Source organism: Camellia sinensis, unplaced genomic scaffold (genome assembly GCF_055761805.1).
Source record: "Camellia sinensis isolate YWXY unplaced genomic scaffold, ASM5576180v1 Unanchor2, whole genome shotgun sequence".
In the NCBI taxonomy this organism is placed as follows: domain Eukaryota; kingdom Viridiplantae; phylum Streptophyta; class Magnoliopsida; order Ericales; family Theaceae; genus Camellia; species Camellia sinensis.
In genome coordinates, this window is record NW_028129079.1 from 21970337 (window position 1) to 21979355 (window position 9019).

Genomic DNA, 9019 nt, shown 5'->3' on the forward strand with positions numbered 1-9019 from the left:
TAAAAAAGAATTTTTAGAATCTTATAAAACATGATTTAATAGCGGTGCGGGTCGGTGCGGTTTGGAAGAAAAATAGAAATCGACGGATTGATAAAAGTGTCACTAGAATTTGCCATTTTTCTTACCAAAAATCGACGGTTCGATTTGCAAATAATAACGAATTTGCTTTGGCGGTGCGGCTCGGTGCAGTTTTGGCGGTTTCGGCGGTATTATGCACACCCCTATATATCTGTGTATCTTTCCAAAAAAAAAAAAAAAAAGAAATCTATATCTATATATCAATCAATCTTTCTATCTATATATTATATAAAAAAATAAAATTTTTAACTTATAAATCTTGTAGGAACTCCAATGTTTCAATCTTAATTTTTTTAATTTTTTAATTTAAAAATAAATAAAAATTCAGTATTTATTGACTTCTCTCACGCCTTTTTGACTTCTCATACACATCATTTCAACTTCTCTCATACCTATTTAATTATTTTAGAAATAATAATTATTTTTCCTTTTCAACTTCTCTCATACCTATTCAATTATTTTGGAAATAATAATTATCCTTTCTATACTATATATTAAGCAAAATGGGGTTTTTAACCCCAAGACCTGTGAGAACTTCAATATCCCAATCTGAATTTTTTAAATTTTTTATTAAAAAAAAACTCAGCATTTATTGATTTGGCCAAAATCTCCCTGATCAGCGTTTATTAACTTTTTTCAATCCATATGTCTTTCCACATGCCTGCATTTATTGATTTGGTCAAAATTCCCTGATCAGCATTTAAAATCCCCTTATATAATAATTATAGATACAATCCGTATATAGTTACTGCAGTACCCTTTTCAACTTTTTCCATACACTATGGTTAGTGATAAGAATTGTTAAATTATTTTTATAAAAAATCTTAAAAAACATAATTTATATATTAAAAAAATCTAAAACAAATATAAATATCTATAATTATCTCGTGCATAGTACGGGTAATAGGCTAGTAATTTATGATTTCAAATGTAAAGATAACAAAAATATTTTATAATCTCTCCATTCTAATTTCTCTCATCGATTTCCAAAAAAAAAAAAAGATTAAAATTTGTCTTCCTTTTTTCTCTCACAAAAAATCAAATAATATTTTTCATGAAAATTGTAGATATCTATCTATATCTCATATATTATATTATAACACAACAAAAAAAAAATTAAAAATCAGATATACAAGCAGATAAAATTAATAAATATAATTTTTATTTATTCATTTAAAATATTTATTTTGCCTCTCAATATCTAATTTTAAATTTTAAAAATCTTTAAAGTTTATCTAAACAAATATAATATATCTCACACTATCATACTTTAAATCAATAAAACTCACATGTCTATCACATATCTACATCACATCATAACTTACCTAAATAATAAAAATTAAAAACAAATAGAAACCATACATAAATTAAATTTAAAAAAATATAAACCCACAACTCCATCTTAAATAATTTTTTTTAAAAAAAATAGAAACTACAAAAAAATAAAGAAGATAAGAATTTAGATATAGATCTCAAAAAAATATGACAATATTTACATTTGAATTATGATTTAATAATATAATTATCTATTTGTTTGATGAATATCTATCAAAATTTTAAATCACTTAATGGAACAAATTAATCAATTTTTAAGTCTTATTTAAAGAATAATCTAATTAGTCATCCCAACTCTTAAACTTCGCAGGCAATGCCGGAGGAGCTAACAGCTTAGGCGAAGCGAGATCTAAGTTATTGGGGGTAATATCCTACCACTCCATAAATTTATTTGTTTTTAAAATTTATTTTTTTCTCTGTGTGATTCTCTTTTTCTGTTGTTGGTTTGGTTTTGATTTTGGTTTCGATTTCGGTTTTAGTGAGATTTTTGCATTTGTTTGCAGGTTTACATGGTGGAAAAAAATTATTGGTGATGATGGTTGCAATCAAAGTATCCATACCCATTATGTGTCAAGGATTTTGAATGGATTTTTATTTTTTTCAATAAAAACCGTAAAATTGAAGCAAAAAAATGGATATCGATTTTTTTATTTTTTATTGTCATTTTATTTTATAGAAAATGTGAAAATTTATTGAGATTTTAAGATTGTATTATAACATTAGATTTTTGTATAACTAGGTAAATTTAAAACTTTTAAATATCATTGTATTTTTTATTTTTATACTCTTTATATCCTATTATACCATTACTGCTATTTGTTAGTTTGTTAATCATAATTCAATTAATTGAAAATGAAAGCTTAGTATAACTTTTCATATATATATCAGTTAATTTATTACCGTTATATTTGTATATAATAACATAATATATAGGGATAATCTCCAAATATAATTTTTATTTTTTTATATGATTAAAATAGTCTATCTTAAAATAGTATATAGAGCAATTAGATGGCTTCTTTTATCCCCAAAAAATCCAATCTATTTTTTTATATATTTTTTAATTTTTTAAATTGAAACATCAGTTGTTTATATCCACAAAACAAAATTGATAAACACAAATCCAAAATCTGCATATTTTTTTCCTTTTTCTTTTATTTTTTTCTTTTTTTTAATAGATAGGATATTTACGAATGAAAAATATTTGACACCTCAAAAAACTTTCCATAATCTGACTTATAGGCCATGTTTGTTTTGTGACTTGAGTGGCCGGATTGGATTACCATGGTTGTGGGTCCCACCCACAGCATGTTTGGTAGTGAAATGGGAGGGCAGATTAATAGTCTAAGAGCATCCACAATGGATGTGTTAGTGATGGTGTTAGTGTCAATGGCCAAAGTTTAGCTAGCTATAGTAATGTTTGGATCTCACAATGGACGTGTTAACGTGTGTGTTAGTGGTGTGTTAGGTTTAGTTGTTATCTTGTTTGTTATTTGCAGAGAGCGTTGTAGCTGGCAAGGGAAGTGTTTTTTTATCTTACAGGTTAACCGGCAGTTGACCGGTCAATGGCAAAAAAAATTTATTTTATTTTTTGTTTTTTAACTTTTTGGGATTTTTTTTTTGGACTTGAAATTTAATTTCGGGTTTGAAATTTTTTATTAAACTAAATTATTTATTTATTTTATTTATTATATACACATCTATATATATATATATATATTTAACACACACCTTAACACATCCCTTAACACATCCATTGCACCATCACTCACTCTCTAAAATTAACAAACTCTTAACACATCTTAACAAGCATTTTTGGGCCCCACTTTTATTACTTTTTGTCATATAACACACCTTAATACACTTTTTTAGCTATCCCATTGTGGATACCCTAAGGGGTTTAGTAATCTCCTTCAGTAAGGGGATTAGCTTGGCTGGGTTTTAGGTGAGATTACGAAAAGAGTGAGGGGATTGAATCTATTTTATATAAAAATTTTATTTTTTTTACCAAGTGCACCTGTTTATTTTAATATTTGTTTTAATTTTTTTAATATAAAAATAATTTATTAATATATTTTATATAAAAATAATTTAACAATCTCACCACTAACCATCTCCCATACTATCATCAAATCAAACATACTTTTACTTAATCCCCTCACTAACAATTCATATATTAACAATCTCTTTATTAACTATCATCTCACTAACAATCTCATCCAACCTAATCCACTAAACAAACGTAGCCATAATGGTGTGGTCATAAGTGTCAATTTTTATACAAATATGAGAAGAGAATTAATCAAATTATACATTTCAACCAACCACATACTCAAATTTTCACTATTTCAAGATGTTATTTCACTATAATTCCAATTAATAGAATTTTCAACATTTAATATTTTTTTATTGAATTATAATTTGATAAAAATTTAAAAAGATGAAGCATTGAAATATTTTTTTTCTTCATCAAAATTGATGAAAAGAAGAAGAAAAAAAAAAAAGAAGGGCGGGGGGATAAGAATAAAAGTCCTTTTAAAAATTGATAAAAATTTAATAAAAAAGATAAAATAATTCATATCAAATCAAATTTTTTTTATTCAAGTTTAAAATCAAATTAGATAAAAAAAAATTAAAAGAAAATGATGAAAGGTTAAAAATATTCTAAAACCTTCTTATTCTTAAAGACTAGAAATCCATGTGCATATTATATTCATATTGTATTTTTAGTTATGAAATTAAAACCAAAAGAAATGTAACTTAAATTATTAGATTAATAACAGAAATATCATATCAATTATTGTTAAATATCACTTCATTTCACATTTAATAATAAAATTTTATATTTATCTTAACAGTTATGCTATGTAGCTCGAAACTGCCGAGCTCGAATTTAGCCCGAATTCAAAATGATGTCGTTTCGTCGTTTTGAAATTTTTTTTTTTTTTCAATAATTGGCAGAAGAAAAATCCAAAAAGAAGAACAAAGAAGAAGAGGAGAGTAGCAGAGAGAGAGAGAGAGAGAGAGAGAGAGAATCATCATCATCAACCACCCAATAAGCCATTCATCTTCAGATCTTCATCAACATCATCATCAACAACCATTCATCTTCAGATCCATAAGGGGAAAAAAAAAAAAACAACCATTCTTCAGATCCAGAACATCTTCATCATCAACAACAACATCTTCATCAATATCACCATCATCATCATCAACACATTTTCAGATCCAGATCCACTATTTTCACATCTTCATCATCATCACCATCATCATCTTCATCATTTCCAGATCCGGGCTGGAAAAAAAAAACGGAGGCTCTCCATTCCCTTTTCCCCTCTCTTCTCTTTCTCTCATTCTCTTTCTCTCTCTCTCCATCTTCTTCTTCTTCTCTCTTCTCTCTGCTGTCCTCTGTTTCAGACATAAGGAGGAAAAAAAAAAAAGAAACTGCCCAAAACGACATCGTTTTGGGCAATCAGGAGAGAGAGATTCGAGCTACGAATGATTATTCTTATCTTAATTATAAATTTTAAATTTGTATATTTTCATAACAAGAAGAGGTATATCATAACTAATGTAACCTCATTTAATTAGGTTTGACTTTTTCTTTTTTTTTATATTACAAATTGTCAAAGTTGCACTAAATAGATTTATATATATATATTTTTAAATTTTTTAAACTAATAATTTAAAAAGTTATAAATATAAAAATTAATTTATAAATATCATGTATACCACAAGATAAAATATTAAATTACTTTAACATATTTATAATGATTATTTTTTTAATTTATAAAGTCTCATGCATAGTACGGGTTACCACTAGTATATTATATAAGAAAAAAGAAATTTTTAACCCACAAGCCTTATGAGAGGTCCAATATCTCAACCTCAATTTCTTAATTTTTTGATTTAAAAAAAAAAAAAAAACAACAACAACAACTCAACACTTATTGAATTCTCTCAAGTCTTTTTGACTTCTCCCATATATACACTATTTTCAACTTTTCACATACCTATTACAGTCTTTCTCACTTCTACCATACCTTTGGACCCTTTCAACTTCTTCACTTCACTTTTACGGCATCACTTCTCCAGTCTTTCTTAGTCAATGAGCAATAACATTGAGCAAACAGTGAGCACCCTACCATGAGCAAACAGTGAACTTCTTCAGCCTTGCTTAAAGGAATCATTGAGCAAACAGAGAGCACCCTTTCCTACTATTTTAATGGTTTTTTTTTTAATTGAAGTTATCTCCTTTTGTTTAAAGAGAAAAATGTGGATTTAGTCACTTCAATGGTTCTTTTTTTTTAATGTGATTGTATTGTAGTTAATTCATTGGTTCTTTTTTTTCATTGAATTTTTTTTATTATGAAAAAAATGTGATGTGATTGTAATTTGTTCAACGGTTTTTTTTTTAATGTGATTTTTAAATGGTTCTTTGTTTTTTAATGTGATTGTTCAATGGTTCTTTTTGTATTATTATAATGTGATTATGGTTGTAGTTATTTCAATAGTTTTTTTTTTTAATGTGATTGCAGTTAGTTCAATGATTTTTTTTTTCATTTATTTTTTTTATTATAAAAAAAATATGATGTGATTGTAGTTAATGTGATTGTATTGTAGTTAGTTCAATGGTTCATTTTTTTTTTCATTTATTTATTTTATTATGGGAAAAATGTGATGTGATTGTAGTTTGTTCAATGGTTCTTTTTTTTAATGTGATTGTATTGTAGTTAGTTTAATGATTCTTTTCTTCATTTATTTTTTTATTATGGGAAAAATGTGATGTGATTGTAATTTGTTCAATGGTTCTTTTTTTTAATATGATTTAATCTTTTTATTTACTGTGTTAATGGTTCTTCTTTACAATTATTTTTTTTTTATTATGAAAAAAATATGATTGTAATTAGATAGCATAAAAATAATTGTTCTTTTTAACAATGAATTGACTTAATTTGTGATTTTATTTTTAACTCACTGTGTTTTTTTGGGAAAAAAAAAGGGATTGTATTTATTAAGTTCACATAAAGTGTCACGCCCCACTTTTTATTACTCGAAGTCATTACCAAATTCATTAGCTTAATTCAATTACAAGGATAACATGTGGAAATAAACTCATATATTCAATCCGTAGAAGTGATTAACGATACTCTCATTCGTATGCAAAGTAAATATTACATGAACATACTTAATAAATTGCCCTTGGGCTTACATCACTTAAGGTACAAGAAAAAGGGTGTAACCCTTTTACAACAATGGCATTTCGTCAACATAACTGAGGCCCCGTGGCCAGTAAACAAGTAGATCCCAAACTTGCAGCTCAACCTGCTTAATACCTGAAAAAGATTCAACAACGTGGGATGAACATATAGTCCAGTAGGGAACTCAACATGATCCTCAACAATAACAACTTACAGATAGCTATGATCATGAACACTCATTCTCATACTAGAATAGTAATGTGACAGTTTATACAAAATATATATGTATGAACTTTTCTCGAAAACAACCGTTTCATTCAACGCTACAAGTGGTTTGTCTTTCCTTTTTCCTTTCATTAACCCCCGTTCCCAATCTGTCATAACATTAACAAATACTTAGGAAGTAATCACACTAAGCCCGATACTCTCTTCCATTTCCTATACATACTCAAATGTACCTTTTCAAACATGTTTATCTTTAAAACATACGTTCTCCTCCACACTTTCCAAAAGACAAAAGACCTTTTGGTTCGTTTCCATTACTATCATAACTATACATGCATATCTTTGTAAAAATATAAATTTACAACCCACCAACATGTATACAATCAACCAATGGAGTAACTCGGTCCTCCGAACTGTAACCAATCAAAATCCATGACATTTTCAGTTACAACGAAACAACTACAACCAACTTCGCTCTACTAGCTATGTGCGTAGTAAGCAACAATACACCTTTTACAACAACAAGCCAGTTTACCAGGCGCTAGCTGGAGGGGTATGGTACCTTTGATTATTAGCGCAGCAAGCCAGTTTACCAGGCGCTAGCTGGAGAGGTATGGTACCTTCGATTATTAGCGCAGACAGTTCTCCAGGCGCTAGCTGGAAGGTAACGGTACCTTCGATTATTAGTGCAGGGTATAACACCAACAATCACAGCACATCAAGGCATAACCAACATGTATAATGCATATATATAAACTATCAAGACACCAGCAATGTGTTAAAGTATATGAACACATGACTATCTCCTTCCGAGCAAATATACATATACATAATGTATCTAGAACTTCATCACATACGATGTTCAATTAATCAATGGTAAAATGTATACCCGGTAATTCTACACAACCGTGTCATCCTCCACCGATGACCAAGGACAAAACCTCTAGATGCATATAGTTAGTACATCTATTAAAAGACTCAAATATCATGAATCACAAACCCAACAACAATATTAACATGGTAGTTAAAGAAACAACTTCTACATGTGTGTTCAACACTCAAGACACAACAATCCAATTCTCAAACTTATTTCGAAAACACTTCCCTCATTTTCACAAAAATGATTCCATTTCCTTTTTGTTATCACAAAACCAACTCCACTAATCTTGTTTCCATAAAATCAACTCCAAAGCCATAGATAATCCCTTAGGCATTAACACCCTTACCACACTCATTGACAAAAGAGATTTACACACAATGGTCAACAAACCCCTATTTTAATTTACCCAACCAAAATATAATTTAGGGCTTTTCTTCATTTAACTACAACATGCTAATTTATATTTTAATTAGCCAAGACAACAATCAATGAAGCCAAAACCATTCTCCACACAACCAACCCTAGGTTTATTTCATGATTTTCAAACAAATCCAACATGGTACAATTTTCATGCAATATAAAAATTAACACATGTCTATCTATAGATGGAGTATTGAAAAAGAACAAGGAGAATCCCTACCTCAAATGGAGAACTCAAATGGAGAAGATGACCCGAAATCAAAGTGCTCCAAATCCCAAATTTCTTGGATCACAACGAAGCCCTCGACGATCAACACATTTCTTACAAAGACCCAAGGTGAGGAAAACACTCTAGCTAGATCAATCCTAAGAGAGAAGTTAGGTTTTAGAGTGAGGTGCTCTCCAATGGCTTTTTCGGAAAAGTAAGAGAGAGAAAGGAAATCAAAAAGTGATTCAAAAAGCTGAATCTCGGTGTGTTATACAGGTCGCCCCGCTCGAGTATAGCGATCCCGGTATTCCCTGTTGTTGTATAACTATAATCTGGACTCAGTTTCGTAGATTCGTTGTTGTCTTATCCTCATTTCTATCCCTTACTCTTTGTTTTAGAGTTTTGGGTTGTGTTGGGCAAGTTGGGAATTAGTTGGTTGTGTTTTAAAGCTTTGAAATTTTGCCCAGGTTTTGGTCTCTCCGCTCGAGCGGCGGTTTTGTGCTCGAGCGAGCTTTTGTTGCTGCCTTTACGCTCGAGCGGCAGTTTGGACGCTCGAGCGTGAATTTCCTTCTTTCAGCATTTTGGTCGTCTGCAGAAAATTCTGGGAGAGTGCACCCGGCGCTCGAGCGGATCTTTGGACGCTCGAGCGTGAACCTGTGTCTGTACGCTCGA